This window comes from Peromyscus maniculatus, chromosome 14 (assembly GCF_049852395.1).
Source record: "Peromyscus maniculatus bairdii isolate BWxNUB_F1_BW_parent chromosome 14, HU_Pman_BW_mat_3.1, whole genome shotgun sequence".
In the NCBI taxonomy this organism is placed as follows: domain Eukaryota; kingdom Metazoa; phylum Chordata; class Mammalia; order Rodentia; family Cricetidae; genus Peromyscus; species Peromyscus maniculatus.
This window is the reverse complement of record NC_134865.1, coordinates 91,266,866-91,287,059: the sequence shown is the minus strand read 5'-3', so window position 1 is coordinate 91,287,059 and position 20,194 is coordinate 91,266,866. Positions and strand designations below refer to the sequence as shown.

Genomic DNA, 20,194 nt, shown 5'->3' with positions numbered 1-20,194 from the left:
TTCTCTGAGTCTTCACATGCTCAGCCATCTTCTAGCTGTCAACAGTGGTGGAGGAAGTGAGTCAGATCCTGTTGCTGACTCACTTAGTGACATTTCTGTGGGCCATCAGACACAAAGGCAATCTGATAAAGGCGAGTGCTCTCTGCAGTGCCATAATGACAGCATTCACCTCCCTGTTTCTAATAGCACTGTACAATTGTTGGTCCCACAGCCTGCTTGTGAGACAATAATTAAAACTACCTAAATTAGCCTCCCCATCCATCCTACACACAGGAATCAAGGAAACCTCTTTTGACCTTTCATCCCTTCCATGTTCCCTTCCCAACTCCTTGTACTGGCATGGATTTCTGAGTGAGCTGATGCTTTGTGAATGTTTCTCTAAGCTGCTTTCATTTTCTACCAAAATCATGACTATGTTCAACCATGGAATTTACTATCCTTAAAAGAAGTTTAGAATATGGACAGATGTTACTTCCTGATGTAGATACAGACTTGTTCCTGAGAAGAATGGGGGAAGCCAGCCCCCTTTCATCCCTGTGGATAGGAGGAGGAAACTAGAAGTTGGAAGAGCTTTAAAGTGCTTTCTTGGAAACACACCAGAATGCACAGGAGAGCAGGGTGTGCCAGGTACAGGGCTTCTATGGTTAGCTATACCATGTGTACCCATCCTGTACACAGGCCAATTAAGAACTAACTATACCCACATCCTTCAGTGTAGGACATGAGGTGCCAAGAAGACCAATGGGCCTGCAGGAGCAAGGGGGGGGGAGACAAACAGACTATACTGTCCCTTCACCACCCAAAATAAATGGTAAGAATCACTCACCAAAGGGCATCATTCTGTTTAGAGATCAAAAAGGCTTCTTGATCAGCAGTGAAGCCTAGTTCCTCACAAGGTGAGCCAGATACAACATATACCCACCACATGGACTTCAGGCCTCTTTTCCTTGCCATAGTTTTGATCCCCCTGCCCCCTCACAAACATATTAATTGGACATATTCAAAGAGTAAGAATAAAACAAGAGTCCCTCAAAAGAACATTTAAGCCAAAGACACTGGTGCACTCCATTAAAGTTTAAATTCTACTCTTTTCCTTCATCTACATACTTCAGTACTGAAGGTGACTTTCTGGTGACTTGCTATCTTGCCTGGCCTTATAGATAAGAGAGACAAAGCTCTTAATATAGTCAATCAGTTACAGCTATCTGGGATAAAATTGGCAACTGTCAATACAAAGAAGGAGATACAGAAGACAATCCACACTCGGCAAACAAAGGCAGCTGTGCAAACAGCGCCCTGCTCTGGATGTGATTGTGCCACAATGGAGGGCAAAACTGGGATTCATGATGTCAGTGAGTCATGAAAACTGTGGTTTTTAGGGCTTAGAAAAAAAATAAACCTATCAAGGCACATTGTTTGGGCTGCTTCTGTAGCTTCTTAAGCCATGTGTATGATTGCCCAGCCCTTTCAGGAATCTGGGACCTGAATTTTGTATTTTAGTTTTTAATTTCAATCAACTTCAATTATTTACTCTTACCTGATTGAAACTAGAGATTTTGATGTAAGCACAGACCACATCTTTTACCATATTGTCACAAGTATCACCTCTGCTTTGTGTATCCTACAATGTTTAGACACTACTAAATCAAAGACTAGATATTACTTATCATTAAATAGTTAAAACTCTAAAAGCTCCAAAATGCTTGGTTATAGTCTACATCTGTTGACCTAAAGTGAATAGAGAAGTAAATGAAGAAGTCTACTTGGTGGTCCTTCTAACTTAAAAATTCTTGAAATATTTGGACCTTGTCAAATTACTTATGAATACAGAGGTAATTTTCCCCCAGCTAATGATTAAAATCACTTAGAATTTGAACTATCTTCCCTCTGTGTGTCTAGAAAGTGGTGGAGCTAGTGATTTCCTATACCCCTAGGAAAATAAAAAACACAAAATGGAGTTTGAATATGCCCACCATGTTACTTACTGCTACTTAATGAACAAGTTCTTTTCTAATAAAATGTCCCTTATCGACATGTTAAATGTCATTTATGTTTGGTATCTGTACTGCAACTGCACCAGAGTGTAAGGAAACAGTATATTCCCCATATGTTCATTTTCCTAATAGCTTATCTTGGAAAGAGGAAGGCAAATTTGGGAGCTTAGAAGAAAGTTCCCCTGGGAGTTTTTCTTTGTCCTGTTTCAGTATGTATGGACTCTCAGACTCTGGTTTGGTATAACTTCTATTTCTGGGTCACTTTGTCCTTGAGTCATGATCACACTACGAATTTCCAAAAACAGTTTCTAATAGGGCCAACTACTATTTAATTGTAGAGAATAGCTCAATTATCATAATATGTTAGGACTAGAGCTAATTTAGGTCTAATTGGTCTTATTTTTCTAGAATAAGATAGTGAGCCAAGTTCTCACAATTTCATATTTTTCTTCATTACATCTTTCTGGGTCAGGGCTCAATTATGAGATGAATCATCCATAAACTGACCCCCAGCAAGTAGCAGATTAGAAGTCATTACTGTTGCCTTTCATTTGCTTCCAGGATTATCTTCAAGGAAAGGGGTCAACTCTTGACAGCACCACAGGATATTTCTAGGCTGCCTTTTTGCTGCTAATCTCCAGCAAAAGGTGCTCTGTACAGCTTCTACTAAAAGGCCTATAGATTGCTTGTCTCATATGTTAGACGTTAAAATTTATGTGTTCATTCTTCTCTATTTTATTAATATAATTGCCACTCTCAGACAAACATCACCATTGGGAAAAGTTCTTCACGTGTTTTCACAACAACTTGGAGTTTATGATTTTCACAAGACTTCCAAAGCATGTTTTTGTGAATCAGTTCTGCGAAGAAACAAATTTGTACATTCCATTAACAAATTATATGTATGTGTGTGTTGTGTGTATGTGTGGTGTGTGTGTGTGTGTGTGTGTGTGTGTGTGTGTGTGTGTGTGTGTATACAACATATCAACTGCACCAGCTAATTGGGGAGAAAATTTTAATCTCTGGCATATCAATGGTAGTTTTTTTTTTTTTTAAAGAATGTCATCTTTGAACTGTAGTCTATAAAAATTACAATCTGGAAGACAGGGAAAGGGCATTCAGACATCACTAATTTATATGACTATATAGTTTAGGTACTACATGCAATATTTTGGAGTGTAACTGTTTCTCAATGGCTCATTTTCCAATGTGTGAAATTGAAACATGGTAGAATCTGTTAAGAAGGGGAGTCTAGTAGAAGGTTGTAAGCTCATTGAAATATTATTCCCTTGAAGGGAACACTTCTTCCTTTCATTTCTGGTCCACAAAGTGAACATTATGCTACACTGGTTACCCTATAATGATACAAAAGTAGCAGGAACAACCAATCATGGACTAAAATTTACAAAGCTATAAATAACCATACGACTTTTGTCTTTATAAGATGACTACCTCAGATGTTTGTCAGAGTAACAGGAAAAATACATCTCTTGCAGATTTTTAAATCTTTCACAAGAAGACACAAAACATTTTTTAAGAAATGAAGGAAGTTGGTATGCCCTGAGAATGCTACCTCTTATGCTGCATGTTCCTAATTAGTATTATGTCACAATGAACTCTACAATATCATTGAAAGCCTAAGGTAGAACTCTATAGATAAACATCTCAGTATATCTACACTAGTCAAATTCCCAGAACTGTATGGAAGAGAAGGCAATGGGTGCCATAAATCACCCATCCAATATTCTGTAAGGAGGATTCCAATCCCGAATGCCTAATCTATCAAGGTACCTTCTTCTAGTGCTAACATACTCATCCATAGCATATTCCTTTTTAATCATTACAATATAAAAGTACTACAAAATTAATGGCTAAAAGTAAATTTTAACTTCTGGGCCAGTGAGATGGCTTAACAGGTAAAGTCAACTGTCACCAAGCCAGAGGACCCAAATTCAATCAATAGGACAACATGGTAAGAAACACATCTTGCAAGTTGTCCTCAGACTTCCATATGCATGTGCCTCCCACCACACTAAATGTAATTTAAAAAAAAAATCTTTCATTTCTGGAATTCAAGAAAATGACACAAATCTCATTGAGTCAAAGCCAAGGTGTCTGTAGGATCACATTCTTTTATGGATATTGCAAGGGAGGGTCCTTCTCCCCTTTCTCTCTTCTAGAGGCCACTCAGGTATTCACATTCCTTAACTTGAGTGCCTTATGTTGTCTTCAAGGCCAGAAAAAGCAAATGGGAGTCTTATGAAATCTCTGATTGTCTTCTGTCATGAAGTCTCTGTGACCTCAGAGGGAAAGCTGTCTGGCTTCCAATGATCTATGATTACATTCACACAATCTGACTAATTTTATTACCCCCATCTCAAAGCACAGACCCTTAGCAACATCCACAATGTCCATTTTCCAATGTCAGGAACATATTTGTACATACCAGGGATTAGGAACAGGACTTACTAGGGCTATTATTCCACCTGCCACACTGGATTATCTATATTAGAATTGGGAAATTCTCCATATAGCATTTTTTGGGTTGGGTATGGGTTTTGCACAGGTTTCCCACTTGAGGTGATAGAAAATAGTCTGATTTTTACACAGGAAAAATGTTAGAACAGGCTTTGGGTGTCTAAAATACCACCTGCCTCTGAACAATCACTCATTATCTTAGTATGACAGACTTGTGATTCAGACCCAAAGTTATTTTCTATCACGAGTCATCAAAGTAGTTTTTAAAAATAGATTATGTTAGAATAGAAATATGCCTCAGAGGGGTTCCCATTACAGGACTTTCAGCAACATTACAGTGGAGGTAAGCTTATGAAAACAACAAAGCTGGAGATGGTGGTGGGTGGGGCTAAATGAAGGAAAAGAGTTTGCCTGTACTTGAGAGTTTATATGGATTGTCACACCACAATTTCCTTATTTTTTTTTTTTAAAAAAAAACCTAGCCACAGCCAAAAGTTTTCAGGCCACATAACATATGACATTACTTCCTTGACTCCTCACATGACTGGCCACAAGTGACTAGATTGAAATTCTTTTTTTAAAAAATGAATGGCATATAAATCCATTTACCAACTTTTTGAAATAAAATAATATAAATAAAATGGAACTGAAAGGATACGGTGAAAGGAATAGCACAGAATCAGCATTCATCAATATAATAAAGTTCAGTCTTGATCCATGGACTCTTTATTTCATAATACATGCAGAAGTGTTGGCATGTGTGTGTTACCCTCTGAGTATGCTGTGTTCAGGAATAAATATTAGATCAATTATGTAATTATTGCCTTTCCATGGACAAACTGGAAAATACATAGCTAGATAGTAGTATCATGAAGTCATCTAACATGTGAAATATGCCCTGTTAGGATGTTTTTATATTAAGTAATAACTCACTAATTAAACAATCAATTTTTTTATCTTTATCACACAAATGAATTTTTTCAAATAGAGGTAGGTATAGGCAAGGAAACACTGAAAACCCCTGATTAACATCTTGACAAGATGAAAGATGTCGCAAACTCATCAAAAGCTTCAGTAGTATTCAGAGACTGTTGAAGTAGAAAGCAATAGAGTAGGAATAGGTGATTGGCATCAGCACAAAAAGGCAATGAAGCAGAATGAGAGACAGGCTGGTCGCAGGAATGGCAAAACTATAGAAAGGAATGCTGCACAATCATTTACGAGGGCAAGAATTTCTTGAATGTGAGCTGTCACTTTTGTGTTCAACCAAAACTCTTGGCTGTTGACAGTGTACAAGAGATTGTTTTAAGAGCAGAGCATACTGCACTAGAGAAAACAGATACAAACGCATGACTTTATGGATCTTTCATTTTACAAAACATGCTATTTCCTTAATCACGTGGAAGTTCTTACTCAGTGATTATACAAACATGGTGAGTAACATTCTGTGTTTCCACACTTTGTCTTTTGTATTTTCCATACACCTTCAACATTGTGATTCTTATAGCAAGAAAGACTTAACTGATGATGTCAAAGCTAAAAGTTGGTCACATAGAGTTTTGACTAGCACTGCTTCCCAGTGGAGAAAGGTCTCATTCTGGTGGGGAGGAAGTGAGAGGTTGCCTTTGCTTTCAGGTACTGTTGGGGACAGCAAAGAAGGGTCATCCAGTAATTAAATACAATAAAAAGCTTTGTCAGTTTCTTCATTGTTTGGTACAATGTTCATTTATATATCATTTATTATCCAAATAAATTATCTTTAGAAAAAGCCAAGGATCATAGGTAAGTCAAAATTACCCAGCAAATTTGTTAGCAATTCTCAGGCATTTCCTTCCCAATTTGTTAAAAATTCTCAATGTTTATTGTACATCTTCCTTTCACCTGAGTCCTTCCCAGCCACTTATCTTCTGCCTCCTCCATTATACAAAAGCCAATTTTTACATTAGTTTAAAGTAAACTTTATTATCTATGTGCTCATTCTTGCCATCTTTTTCAAAAATTGGTTATCTTATTTTTTTTATCAGTGTATTAGTCAGTGTTCTCTAAAGGAACAGAACTGATAGGACTAATATATGTATAATAAGAGGGGATTATTAGAGTGGTTTATAGCTTTTAGGCTATGGTCTGTCTAGTCCCAACAATGGCTGTCTTCTAACAGAAAGGCCAAGGATCTGGTAGTTTCTCAGTGCACATGTCACAGCTGGCCTTCAGTCTATATTGGGATCCTGAAGAAGTCACTTGCCTCAACAGAAAGATAGATGAAATTGCCAGCAAGAGTGAGAGCAAGAAGGCAAAAGAAAAAGCGTCCTTCTTCTGCATCCTTTTATGTGGTCTGACTCCAGAAGATGTGGCCCAGGTTTAGGATAGGTTTTCCCACCTAAAATAATCCACCAAGAACAATTTCTCACAGGTGTGCCCAGCTGCTTGCATTTTATAAATTCCAGATGTAATCAAGTTGACAAACAGAATAGCCATCACAATTTCCATAGAGTGGTTTTATAAAATAATGAGTTTTATTATGACTTTTTAGCCATGCATATAAAATATACTTTGATAATATTAACTAACTATATTACCTTAGAAAGAAAATTATCACATATTGTCTCATACATGAGATCTGTCTGTGTCTGTGTGAGTGAATGCCATTTGTACATGGGTATATGCAGAGACCAAAAGATTACATCAGCTCTTTGGTCCTGGACTTACATATGGTTGTGAGCCACTGGAAATGGGTGCTAACAACCAACCTCTGATACTCTGGAAGAACAGCAAGTGCTCTTACCCACTAAGCTATCTCATTAGCCCCAATTTAAAAATTTAAAGATCAAAATCAATGTTTGAAACACATATATGATTAGTTGAGGCTTTTAAAATGAATGTGACTAACAGTTTTGTTATATTAAAGATCCAATTTCAAATGTCTAAGCCTAAACGTAGAAAGAGTACTATTCACATTAATTTACCTGAGTAGTCAAATTATTTTCAACACTCCATAACTTTTTAATGCATTAATGGAAGTCATGTATTCCCATTATCTGTGTCTATAAAATAGACATTATCTGAATCTAGAAAACAGACTTGCTCTTATCATATCCATCCTTAAAAAAAAACTATACTAAGACTATACTTATTTCTTGGGAATTGTTCTGGTCACTAACTTTTAATGGTGCCGGCGTGATTCTTAGATATCTGTAAAGATCATGAAGATAATTAGAAACACTGCCATAGAGACTTCAAGGGAAGATTTTTTAAGAATTCATTTCTTTATATTTCCAATTTTTAAACTAATAATTTGGTGCCCATATCAACTTTATAAGATGTCTAATTCATTTTTTCTTTTTGAGATTATAATTTAATTATAACATTTTTTTCTTTCTAAAGGGAATATTCTTATTATTGAATGGTTATCTAGAACTTCTTTGCACTGAAGACTACCTTTAAAATATGAACAGCATATATTTGTTCAGTTTAGGGGTTAAAAGTAACATCTTCTCCTGTATTACAGGGGTCATGACTGGCACAGGTCACTGAGGAAAACAACAACAACAAAACTCATGCCTGATACAGAATCCTTCCAAACTCTAGACCCAAAGCTCATAGAACATTGTTTAGATCCCATAAAGAATATCCAGTCATGCAGAAGTGTGAGTAGACACAATTGAAGCATGACCTCATGGTAATGACCCAGGGGAAATCTGCAGTGCCTACCACTCAGATTCTTTCTAACCATTGTGTGTAGCATTCTATCCCCAGCTGAATCTAGGACAGGACGCTTCAGGAATGAGGCTACACTTTCAGGCAGGGTAGGTGAGTGAATTCTCTTATGACCATGAATCACACTTAAAGGCAGAGAAATTTGGAACATGAACTTTTTGACTTTTATAGACTGTGCTTTGGAAAGGAATTTCTGTTTTTATGATCCATTTTAGAGGAATGGACTTCTAGTTTCTATAGTCTGCTTGAGAGAGAACTGAAAGAGAGAAAACAAGGGTGAGAGAAGGCCAACTCTTAAAAGAGATCTGCCTTTTAAGACTCTCCTACCTTCTGCAAATCAGCATTCTCAATAAGAGAAGGGCCCATGCTTTTAGGTGTGGTATTCTGAGATATGAAACAGACATTGTGCAACATTCATTGTCCTGGTACACTCAAAGGACCCAATATATCTTCTCAGTAGATGCAATGAACTAGACATATGTTTACCATGGTTCTAATTTTGTCAACTTTAACATGGTGATATTTGATACCACCTTCTTTCTAGAATCCCCAATGTTCCAACACTCCATAAGTTATTCTGTATATTTTAAAATAAATATTTTATATAAACAGCTTAAAGTACCACTTAGTGAGTGGGGGGAAAACTATAAAAAGTATTTAAAATATTTCAGGGAATGCTTCAGGATCCCAAAGAAGAAATTCAACAGAGAACAGTCCCTTTCACTTTCACTAGTGAGCTGTTGTAAGTAAGAGTTCTGAAATATGAAGGAGCACAGGGAATCCTTTGGATGTGTTTGTTTTGCCAAAAGGCAAGCCACACAATATAAAAGATTTCTCCACAAATTTAAGACTCTTACAAAGGCAGTTTGTGGTATCACCACACAATTTCCTTTCATATTTATGCTGTTGATATTGATTTGCCCTTTGATCCTTTTCCTGGCAGACTTCACTCTACATGTTGGGGTTGCAATGACATATTAGACTTTAAAGGGTGCAAACATGATTTCCAAAGAATCACTCTCTGTAGTGTTCAGGATTTAGAATCAGACTGGTACCTGGGTAATCTAGTAGAGTATATGGCTTCTGTCTCACACAGAGGTCAGCAACTTGTGTGCTTATATTGCTGTGGAAAGATTATAGGAGGATGAAAAAAATCAGACCTTCACGGACTAATGTATGACCCACTGAGTAACAGGGTGGTCCTCTCTGTATTTACCTCTTTCCTCCTTCTTCCAAGTGAACATGACTTCTAATGCTTTGATTGAGATTAGATTGCCCCAGAAAATCTCCTTACATAAGTCCACAAAACCAAGCAGTCATTAGAATCTAGTCTAATGCAATTAATTATTTTCTTTTTAAAAGATTAATAATTAATAATTTGTATGAACATTGCTGTGGGATGGTCTGTATGTCAAATTGCTCTGATTGGTCAATAAATAAAACACTGATTGGCCAGTGGCTAGGCAAGAAGTATAGGCGGGACTAACAGAGAGGAGAAAAGAGAGAACAGGAAGGTGGAAGGAGTCACTGCCAGCCACTGCCATGACAAGCAGCATGTGAAGATGCTGGTAAGCTACGAGCCACGTGGCAAGGTATAGATTTATAGAAATGGATTAATTTAAGCTATAAGAACAGTTAGCAAGAAGCCTGCCACGGCCATACAGTTTGTATGCAATATAAGTATCTGTATTTACTTGGTTGGGTTTAAGCGGCTGTGGGACTGGCGGGTGACAGAGATTTGTCCTGACTGTGGGCAAAGCAGGAAAACTCTAGCTACAGAACATTGTATCTTTATGCCCTGAGAGTTAAGGAAATTTTGTTGGCTAGTCTATGAATCCAGTCTCTTCTTCAGCTACTGTTTCTTTGGGAAGCAACATTTAGCTTCCAAAAGAATTGACTAACACACAGAAGATAATACAGATTGTTAAAGGCATATATAACTTGAATCAGAATAATATGAATAATAGGGTAAAGTGTAAATAGTTTAAGTATTTAGTCAATATTTCCAACCATTCTTCAAGTGCTTGTGAATGTTCTCAACACTGCATAGTCAAAAAAGCAAGTGAAGCAAGAATCCAAACACCCGGATTCCTACTCTAGTTTTTCCAGATATTAAACTACACAATGTTGATATAAGACATTTAATCTAAGCCAAGCACTCCCTGGCTGGAAATGAGCATAATCTCTGCTTTGTCACACCTAGCAGTTGTGAGGCTTACAGAGCAGTTAAAGGACTTGAACTTCAAAATCAAACAAGCACAGTCTTGGATTTTACCTTCTCCATTCAGCATATTATTGAATCTCTGTGTCTCAGTTTCTAACTTTTCACAGATTGAAGGAATATATGAGTAATATATACTTAATAATTGCTTGACTTATAAAAAGCTTCAGCTATTATAAAAAATAATGATGAAATAACTCCTAATGACATTCTGCTATATTCATTAAATCAGTGCTTTGTTCAACCATCATCAGAGAAGCCTCCTCCAGCAGCAGATGAACAAATACAGAGACCCACAGACAGACTTTACACAAAGAGTGAGAGACCATGGAATACTCAGTCCTAAATTTGATGTCAGAAGGAATGAATGATGCTAAGAAAACAAGACTCTCTAAATCAACATGATCAAGGCTCATATGAACTCATAGAGACTGAAGCAGCATGCATAGGGCATGCATAGATCTGCAAAGTTCTTGGTATATATATTATGGCTTCCAGTTTAGTGTTTTTATGGGATTCCTGAGTGTGTGAATGAGTAGATCTCTGTTTATTATGCCACCTCTTGGGCTTTTTCCCTTCGTTTGTTTTCTCCAACTTCAATATGATAGTTTTGGTTTTATCTTATGTTTTAATTTGTTATATTTCATTATTATTTCTTAGAAGCCCATTCTATTCCAATGAGAGACAATGAGGGAGTAGATCCATATGGGAGGGGAGGTACAGAGGAACTGGAATGAATAGAGTGATGGGAAACTATAATCAGGATATATTCTGTGAGATAATATTCTATTTTCAATAAAAGGAAAAAAGAAAAAGAAAAAAATATATATGGATGGTATGGCCAGTGAGATGGCTTAACATGCAATGGCTTCTGCTATCAAGCATGTATATGGGAGGGGACATATGAACTGGGTCCAGGCTACTTTCTCTTTGTACTCTACTCCATTTCAGGGTTAATATTTAATAAAGGCTTACTCTACATTGATTATAACAGTCAATATATTAACCATTATCAAATGTGACTCCTGGCAAAGCCCTGGATTCCTCATATTTTTATAGGCAGTGCAACCTCAGGGGCACAACTTGTACTCAGTACTACCAAATGCACTCAGACACTGGAGAAATTCCTTTATCCATTTGACATGAATATTTTCATTTAATCCTCATAATATCCTACAAAATAGTACTGCTCACACCTTCCACTTATATGTAAACAAGGTAAGTTTGTCCAAGGTTGCACATCTAGCCAAGGAGTCAAGATTCTACTCCTGGTATCTTATTTTCCAGAACTTCCCAAAGTATCCATAAATAGTCATGTATAACTCTTTTTAAGAAGAAAGTCAGATCCAAAGTTGACAATGAGCATAGCTTGCATCTTTATTTGGTAAAGCAAATCGAACTAGCAGCTTCCTTTACAATACATATGTCCACACAGACCTGCAAAGACACCCAAAAATCTGTTATTGTGAAGACACACCCTGACATTTCCAGTCATAAGTCACTACAGAATTCAGTTACTTTTTCTTTCACAGATTAGAAGGAAACAAGTGATCAAAACTCTCCAGAGGTCAGAGCCTTTGGAGTGTCTATGGAATGACTTATCTTTGAAGTCACAGTTGCCTTTACCTTTTTCCGAGTGTGGCTTATGCTCAATTCGTGGGTTTCTCTTCTGTAAGAATTACCATGATGAAGTAATCTGTTTCCTCTTTCTCTTCATAAGGCTGCTGAGGAGCCCAATATAGGCCTCTGTCCTGCCAGGAATCACACAACAAAATTTTAATCTATGCCACTAGCTGGGTTGTCTTCTTGCTTTTTATACTTATAAAATGCTTTGGTGTACCCGAGACAAACAAAAGTATTATTGCAGCAAAGTTTTACTATGAGTGACAGCTTACTGAAGAGACAATGAAAGATCCTAGAAGGCCCCAGTTACTGAATGCACACAAATGAAGGTAAGGCCTTTTTCAGTCCCCACTTTATTTGAAGGAAATTGAAAGAAAAACTGGGGAAGTAGTTTTCAAAAAATGCTTATTGTTAAAGCCAAACACTATGCATCCTTCTAGTATACTCACATTGATAGAAATGGGTATGTGATAGAATTCTGGTTCTGGTTCTCTCTCTCTCTCTCTCTCTCTCTCTCTCTCTCTCTCTCTCTCTCTCTCTCTCTCTCTCTCTCTCTCAGCCTCATGAGACTCTTTTGTAAAGTGGAAATAATCTACCTACCTTGAAAGACTCTTGCTAAGAGTAAATGACTAACATTATTAAAGCGCTTAGCATGTATGACTCACAGCTATTTGAAAATTACCCTATAATTAAATACCAGGGTTTACTTGAAAATGTACACAGACTTTGATTCTCTTTTCTTCCTCTCTCAATATTGTGTAAGGTTCTCACAAAGCTAATAGACAAGGAACCTACAACAACTAACTAAACATTAGTGAACCCTTCCAAGAAAAGCACTAAGTTATTCCTAAAGACAAATATTCTTGAAATCATTAATGAAAAAATGGCCAAAGTTCTAGAAGCTCAAGTGATCTCTGAAATAGGAAGATAAAAATCTTATGCTATAGCAAATATAAAAAAAATTGTATGAGAAAAAGAAAGAGAAAACAGCTTATTCAGAGGGAGAGAAAAATAAAGAGTTTTAGAAAACAAAAATAACAAAATATCATGAAGGAGATTAAAAGGAGACAGCTTTTCAAAAGCTTTTCCTTCATCTATGTATTAAATATTTATCAATAGAGAGATAGCCTTACTTGTCCATGGTTTCCTCAGTTGTGGATTCAACTAGGCAAAGATAGGATACATTTATATTGCATCACAACTGAACATGTGCAGATTTTTATTTCTTAACTATCATTCTCTAAATAATGTAACTACTATCTATACATCATTGACTTTGTCCAAGGTATTATAAATAACTATAAAATGGTTTAAAGCATACAGGAGAATATCTTCAAGTTATCTACAAATATTCTGAAATGTTATACAAGAGATGAGAGCACATTCAGACTTTGGTATCTATAGGAATCATGGAATCAATCCTCTGCAGACTCATGGGATTAATGAGTGGATAATGAGGATGGAGCTCTTTACAAATAAAGTGATAAACATGTTCTTAAAAAAATCACAATACCATAATGGTTAAGTATTAACAAAAATTTGTGGAAAGAAAAGGAAGCACAAAAAAAGGAAACAACTCAGTCTGCGTGGGTAGGGCATGGCTAACAGGCAACTTTTAACTGACTTAGGGGCTACATTTCATGAGCTATGAATAATAAATGAAAAATGGTGGATGAGGCTTCTCTCTCATTCAAGTTATATTCTGATAATGAGGGGGTCTTACATAGTCTACAGGTCTGAGCTTAGAGCACAACAGTCATAAAAAGCTTCCCTTGCTCAGTACAGAAGCCTAAAAGTGCATATTCTCCCCTGTTCCCATGACCATGGAGGTTCTTCAGAATGAAAAGCAGAATGGTAATGGAAATTACTGAACATCAGTTCACTTCTGCCTGGGTCTAAAGGTAGAAATGAGCACAAGAGGAACTCCAGAACCCAACAACCTATCATCTTGAAACCCCCTCAAAAGTAAGACGTCTTCCTCCCCTGAAAACCCAGACCAATCTGGTTGTTTTCTCATTCTGTCAAAGTGATCACATGCTCATCCCTTTGTGGTCACCAGTCACTATAACCAGAAGTAATGTGATGGACCATTTGGTTTACCCTAGTCAAGAGCTCTTGCCTAGAAAAGTGTTAATGCCCTGGGCTGAGAAGGGCAAAGTGGCAGGCTGTCAGGTAAGGTAGAAATGAAAGTGTGCTGAGAGGCAATGGCTCCTTCCTACATGTGCATTCTAGATGGAAAAGAAACCAGAATTCTGGGTATATTTCAGGGTAATATAAAAATGAATTGAAATATACTAATTATATGAAAGCCTGTCCTTGAGAGATAAGGAAAACATAACTATATCAAAGAACTAAAGATGCTATGTGGTGACAAGTTTGACAGAGAAAGGATATCAGAGCATGTGTGGATGTGAAAGATTCCAATACAAGCTGAGCTTCTGGTTAAAAACACATATTATGATTCACCTAGAAATAGGAGTTTACAACTGCATTTCTAACAAGTTACTGCTGATTTAGGATCTCATCTTAATAATGAAGACCATAGTTATTCATAGGGTATCAAATAAAAGAACGAGATGGACAATGTGGCATAGAGAACTAAGGTGCAAATAAACAAGACCTGGATGGCTCTCCACTTTGGCTTCCTGGAACTAGTGATTTCTCTAGCACAGATATGCGAGGAAACTCCAGAAAGTAATGGAGCATGCTCTTTGAAGACCATGAGAAGAATGTTCTGGCCTAGGTTTCCTTTGTTATAATTATGATCCAGGGATGCTAAGCCTGTCATCCTCTCTTTCTCCCCTGCCAGAGTGTTCATGTACAAAAGCTGTGCCCGTGCTCAGGATAAGTGACACAAAATGTGGCTGAATAGCTAGAGAATGCTCTGACATTGTGATCTTAATAAGAACATGATTTGGAGAGGCAGAGAGGTGTGGGAAAAGATACTTGATTCATGTCTGACAAACTAGCTGTCAACCACAGAATTTCAGTCACATTGAAGTGGTTCTCTCACAACTTAACTTTTAAGCAGCCTTGGAAATAATTATACTGAATGAATTAGAGATCAGAAAACCATACAAATTTTGCCAAGTAAGAAAGTGTCAGCACCCTAGAGTGACAGTAGTTTTTTAAAAAGTACCTTGTTAAAATGAGGAAGTAAATTTTCATTAGTGAAAAGTATATTTCCGCATTTCTTGACCTGACATAAAATCATATCATTTTTTTTGTTGCTGTTGACCTCAGCAATGACTTTTATGAAGCAATAATGAGAGGACTGTCATGCCAAACACTTTCAATAGAGTCTTTTAATTGAGGATTCAGAATAAATCAGATAAAAATGTTCCCAGTGTGTCAATTTACTGGTGAAAACTGCTCTTTTCAATTGTGTTTTGAGGCCTAAGATGTTTATCTTGTTACACTGTTCTATGGAGAGTTACCAATTCTCTAGAACTAAAATCTATCCTCTGAAATCTTAAAAACTGCTCAATTTGAGTGGATTTCCCCCACTTACTCCCTTATAGCTCTTCAGTCCCTTTACTGTTCATCTGAACAAATATTAGATAATAAATTCTTCCTTTTTCCTCCCATTCTCTTTTTTCCCAGGTCAGATTTTCATCTTTTTTCCCTGACTTTTTCCCATAATGTCTATACCTCACCTTTTCAACTCAACATATGTCACAGGAGTTTTCTCTCTCTCTCTCTCTGTCTCTCTCTCTCTCTCTCTCTCTCTCTCTCTCTCTCTCTCTCTGCCTTAGAATGGCTAGTATATAAGCTCTAGTGGGTATTTATCCTTGTTTTGGGTTATAAACCAACAGTCTATAACATTACATAGTGTTTTCTGTCATAATATGTACTTACTGAGGCAAGAATACAGCTCAGTGGTAGAACATTTGCCTGGCAAGTGTAAGGCCTTAGGTTCCATTCTTAGTATCACAAACTAACAATATGCATTAACTATAGCAAGGAAGAAGGGATATTCTGCAAGCACCTTTAAAACACAAATTAACTCTTTAATTTTTATACATACCAATTTGAATGTATTTTGTTCCCTTCAAAATGAATATTGAAGTTTAATACCTATTGTGAGGTATCAAGAAGGTATGGATGCTTAATCCAAGTATGGTGTTCAGAACTGGAGCGTTTGGGGGTGCTCATAACTGAATAAGACCATCAGGCTGTAGCCTCCATAATTGAACACTGACAGCTTCGTAAAAAGGGGAGGAGAGACTGACTGCAGGACATGTGTGTATACACACATGTACACATACAAGCTTCCATTCCTTGCCATGCTGTTTCCCATGCCACTTCAGAGCTTGTCAATGACAAGGTGCAGCACCTCATCCTGAAATGTCTAGAGCTAAGAACTAAACAAATTTCTTCACAAATTTACTCAATCTTTGATTATATTAACTGTAGTAAAGCATACAATAGTACAGCACATTATAGTAAGGTAAATAGACCAATATTCCAACCCTCTAACCAGTGCTTGACAAAATGGGCATTCTCAATCAATGCTGGTTGTATTAACAAACAGGTGATCAAAGAGGTAACTGCAAACATTAATAATTTTACTTTTAACATACACAGGAAACAGAAAGTCAGATAAGACAGGTAAGCATCAAGGACTAGAAAGTCTTAAGTATGAAAGCCCAAGTATCCACCAACTACAAATACCTTTTTGAGTTCATGAAAAGGCTTTCCTCCTGTTCTTCCCAGGAACACCCTACAGATACTTCACTAAGAGTCCTGTCTAAATATTCTGGCAGAGAAAAGTTATCTTATTTTCCTCATAGTTTCTGTTTGTATCAGCCTGCACTGCTGTGTTCAATAACTTCTTTGTTGTGGACTTTGGCAACAACCCCAGGTAAAGCAGAAAGACTCAAGAACTGTGGTTTTTAGCAATTGGACTTCTCTCTAACTGATTAAGACCACTGGTTATACTCAGACAGTCCATGACTTGTATCCTGAAATTCACTACTTTCCACTTAAAATCTGATGTAAACTCTATTCACTTCACGTAGATGGATGTGTTTAAGAGATGAGACCTTAGCTCATTCCTGATCCCTTGATACATTTGTAAACATGAGTAAGATATTTAACATCTTTAGGGCTTCTGCCCACAATACAAACATTATAATGTTTAGTTCATGGCATTTATATTTTTATTATATGAAATAAATTTAATAATTTTATGCAAAGTACTTAGTCAGGTGCCTAGATTATAATAAACCCTTGCTATTCATTGGCCATTATCTATTATCAGCTTCATTTTTTCTCACTATAGGAGTAACCCTGAATTATTTGAAACAAGCTTGTGATGGAGGTAGAGAGATGTTGACACTGTGACTTGAAGCCATTCAGGGTCTCTAAACAGCACAATTACTATTTAAGTAAAAATACAAATTTTATAGTGTACAATTCAAGTTTGCAATGTAACATTTTGGGATATATAGAGATAATAAAGTGATTTCTATAGTGAAGTAAATTAACATATTTATCATTTCACCACAAGAACCACTAAAATCTACCCATGAAACAAAACCCCAAAGATATCATAATTTCATTAAGTCTGCATGTGTAGTTACAACTCTGGAGATGTTCATCCTACAGACATACTGTTGTGCTTCCTGTGAGCAGCAGCTCCCATTTATCTCTTCTCTGCCTGACTCACCAACTCAAGGCAAGCATTGTTTCATTCTCTGTTTCTGAATTTGTGCTATTTTCTTAAAACTAATGTTATGAGTGATAAGAAAAATGTTATGTGCATAGTGTATAAATACAGACACACACTGTTACAATAGAATGTTATTTATTCTTTTAAAACATACACACACACACACACACACACACACACAATCTTGTCATTTTTCAAAACACGCATATGCCTGGAAGACATTATAACAAGTGAAGTGAGCCAGATGCAAATATCATTACTCTTTCCAGAGACAATAAAAGATAGGAGTATCAATACTCTTCCTAATATCTTAATCTTATCTTCATGTGAGAGGGTAATACAGATAATCCATTGTAGCTGAAGTTTTTTCCAGTCTCACCAAGGCCTGCAGCCACTGAGACTCAAATAAACACACAGAGGCTTATATCAATTAAAATTGTATGGCCTAATGGCTCAGGTTTCTTGTTAGCTAGATCTTACATCTTAATAACCCATTTCTATAAATCTATACTTTGCCACGTGGCTTGTGGCTTACCAGTATCTTTACATTTTGCTTCTAATAGTGGTGGTGGTGGCAGCGGCTGGCATAGCCTTCTGACTCAGCCTTTCTGTTCCCAGAATTCTCCTCTCTCCTTGTCCCACCTATACTGCCTGCTGGACTATTGGCCATCAGCACTTTATTTATTAACCAATCAGAGCAACACATTCACAGCATGCAGAGCAATATCCACAGCACTCTATTATAATACAAAATATTTTATCTCATTACACTGCTTTGAATATCTATAACCATATTATAGATCTGTCAGCATAATTGTTGCCTGGCTCCCCTACTAGAATTTAAGTCCTGTAAAAGCAAAGAAATTGACCATCTCATTTATAGCTACATCTTCAGGACATAGTAGCTTCTTACAAAATATTTGTGGAATGAAACAGTATTTGACACCTGTAGAAACAGTTAGGCAGCATAGATGTATATGAACAACTCAGACTCAAGTGAAATCACTGATGGAATCCAGTATCAGCAACAAAGTCACATGGCACAAACTTAGCCTGGAGATCTAGGCTCTGAAATGAACTGTGAAAATTTAGGAGGAAATAGCATGACTATCACACAATCAAATAACACTCATCAGATTTGGATTGTTTTGTGGGTAGGATTCTGGAGGGATGGGAATGAGTAATGGAACTTGTAACCAGAGGTTTTGGTCTGTCCCACCCCATCCTGCAGCCACTTTAAAACAATCACTCAGAGGCTTATATTGATTACAAATGCTTGGCCAATGGCTCAGGCTTATTACTAGCTAGCTCTTACATTTAAATTAACCCATTTCTATTCATCTATGCATCGCCACATGTCCTGTAGTTTACTAGTTCTTTCACATCTTGCTTCTTGGGCAGCTTGCAACATCTGCTCTGGCTCCACCCTTCTTCACCTGTCTTCAGTTTGAATATATTGCCTAACCTTATTCTGCCTCATCATTGGCCAAACAGCTTTATTTATCAACCAATGAGAGCAAAACATATTCACAGCATACAGAAAGACATCCCACAGCACTTCTCACTTTCTGTCTAATCAAAAAGGAAGGTTTTCACTTTAACATAGTAAAATTACATATAACTAAACAGTTATAAAGCAAGAGTTACAGTTACAATATCTAGTATATTTGTATTTGGCAAAATTAAAGAAAATGCTTTGCTGTGGGATGGTCTGTATGTCAAATTACTCTGATTGGTCAATAAATAAAACACTGATTGGCCAGTGGCTAGGCAAGAAGTATAGGCAGGACTAACAGAGAGGAGAAAAGAAAGAACAGGAAGGCAGAAGGAGTCACTGCCAGCTGCCACCATGACAAGAAGCATGTGAAGATGCCAGTAAGCCACAAGCCACATGGCAAGGTATAGATTTATGGAAATGGATTAATTTAAGCTATAAGAACAGTTAGCAAAAAGCCTGCCACGGCCATAGAGTCTGTAAGCAATATAAGTCTCTGTGTTTACTTGGTTGGGTCTGAGCAGCTGTGGGACTGGCGGGTGACAAAGATTTGTCCTGACTGTGGGCAAGGCAGGAAAACTCTAGCAACAATACTCTATCATCTATCCTATCTTTGTGAGTCTAAAGTTTCATATCTAATTTACCTTTTTACCATAACTAAGGAAAACTACAATAACTAGTTTTTTTTTCTAATCTTCAACTCCATCAAAGACCCCAGAAGGATATAATATTACCTGAGTAAACAGGAAGTGCATTGCCAACAACTTCCAAAACTCTAGAAATAACAGATATCTGGCTGCCTGGACAGTCACCCAAAATTCTTCTGTAAAACTGGGGCATCCATCTTCAGCCTACAGGCATAGACTATCTAGTAGACTCTTTAGTGAAGCAGGAAATTTGAAGGACTGTCTCACCTATATTGGCAAAATTCATCAGTTGTATTCCTCTGTGTCCTGCAGAATGTCTAGCATTTTCTTATGTGAAGCAAGAACATT

The 20,194-nt window shown here is 36.9% G+C and overlaps 1 protein-coding gene across 5 annotated transcripts in view; it reads right to left on the bottom strand.

The window, feature by feature from the left end:
- Macc1 (MET transcriptional regulator MACC1) overlaps positions 1-20,194 on the bottom strand; it is a 120,772-nt gene that overhangs the window by 66,492 nt on the left and 34,086 nt on the right. For all 5 annotated transcript variants that reach the window (XM_076551597.1, XM_076551592.1, XM_076551595.1 and 2 more), the window contains one exon: positions 12,034-12,158. The gene's annotated coding sequence lies outside the window, so the exon portion shown is untranslated. The remainder of the gene's footprint in view (positions 1-12,033; positions 12,159-20,194) is intronic.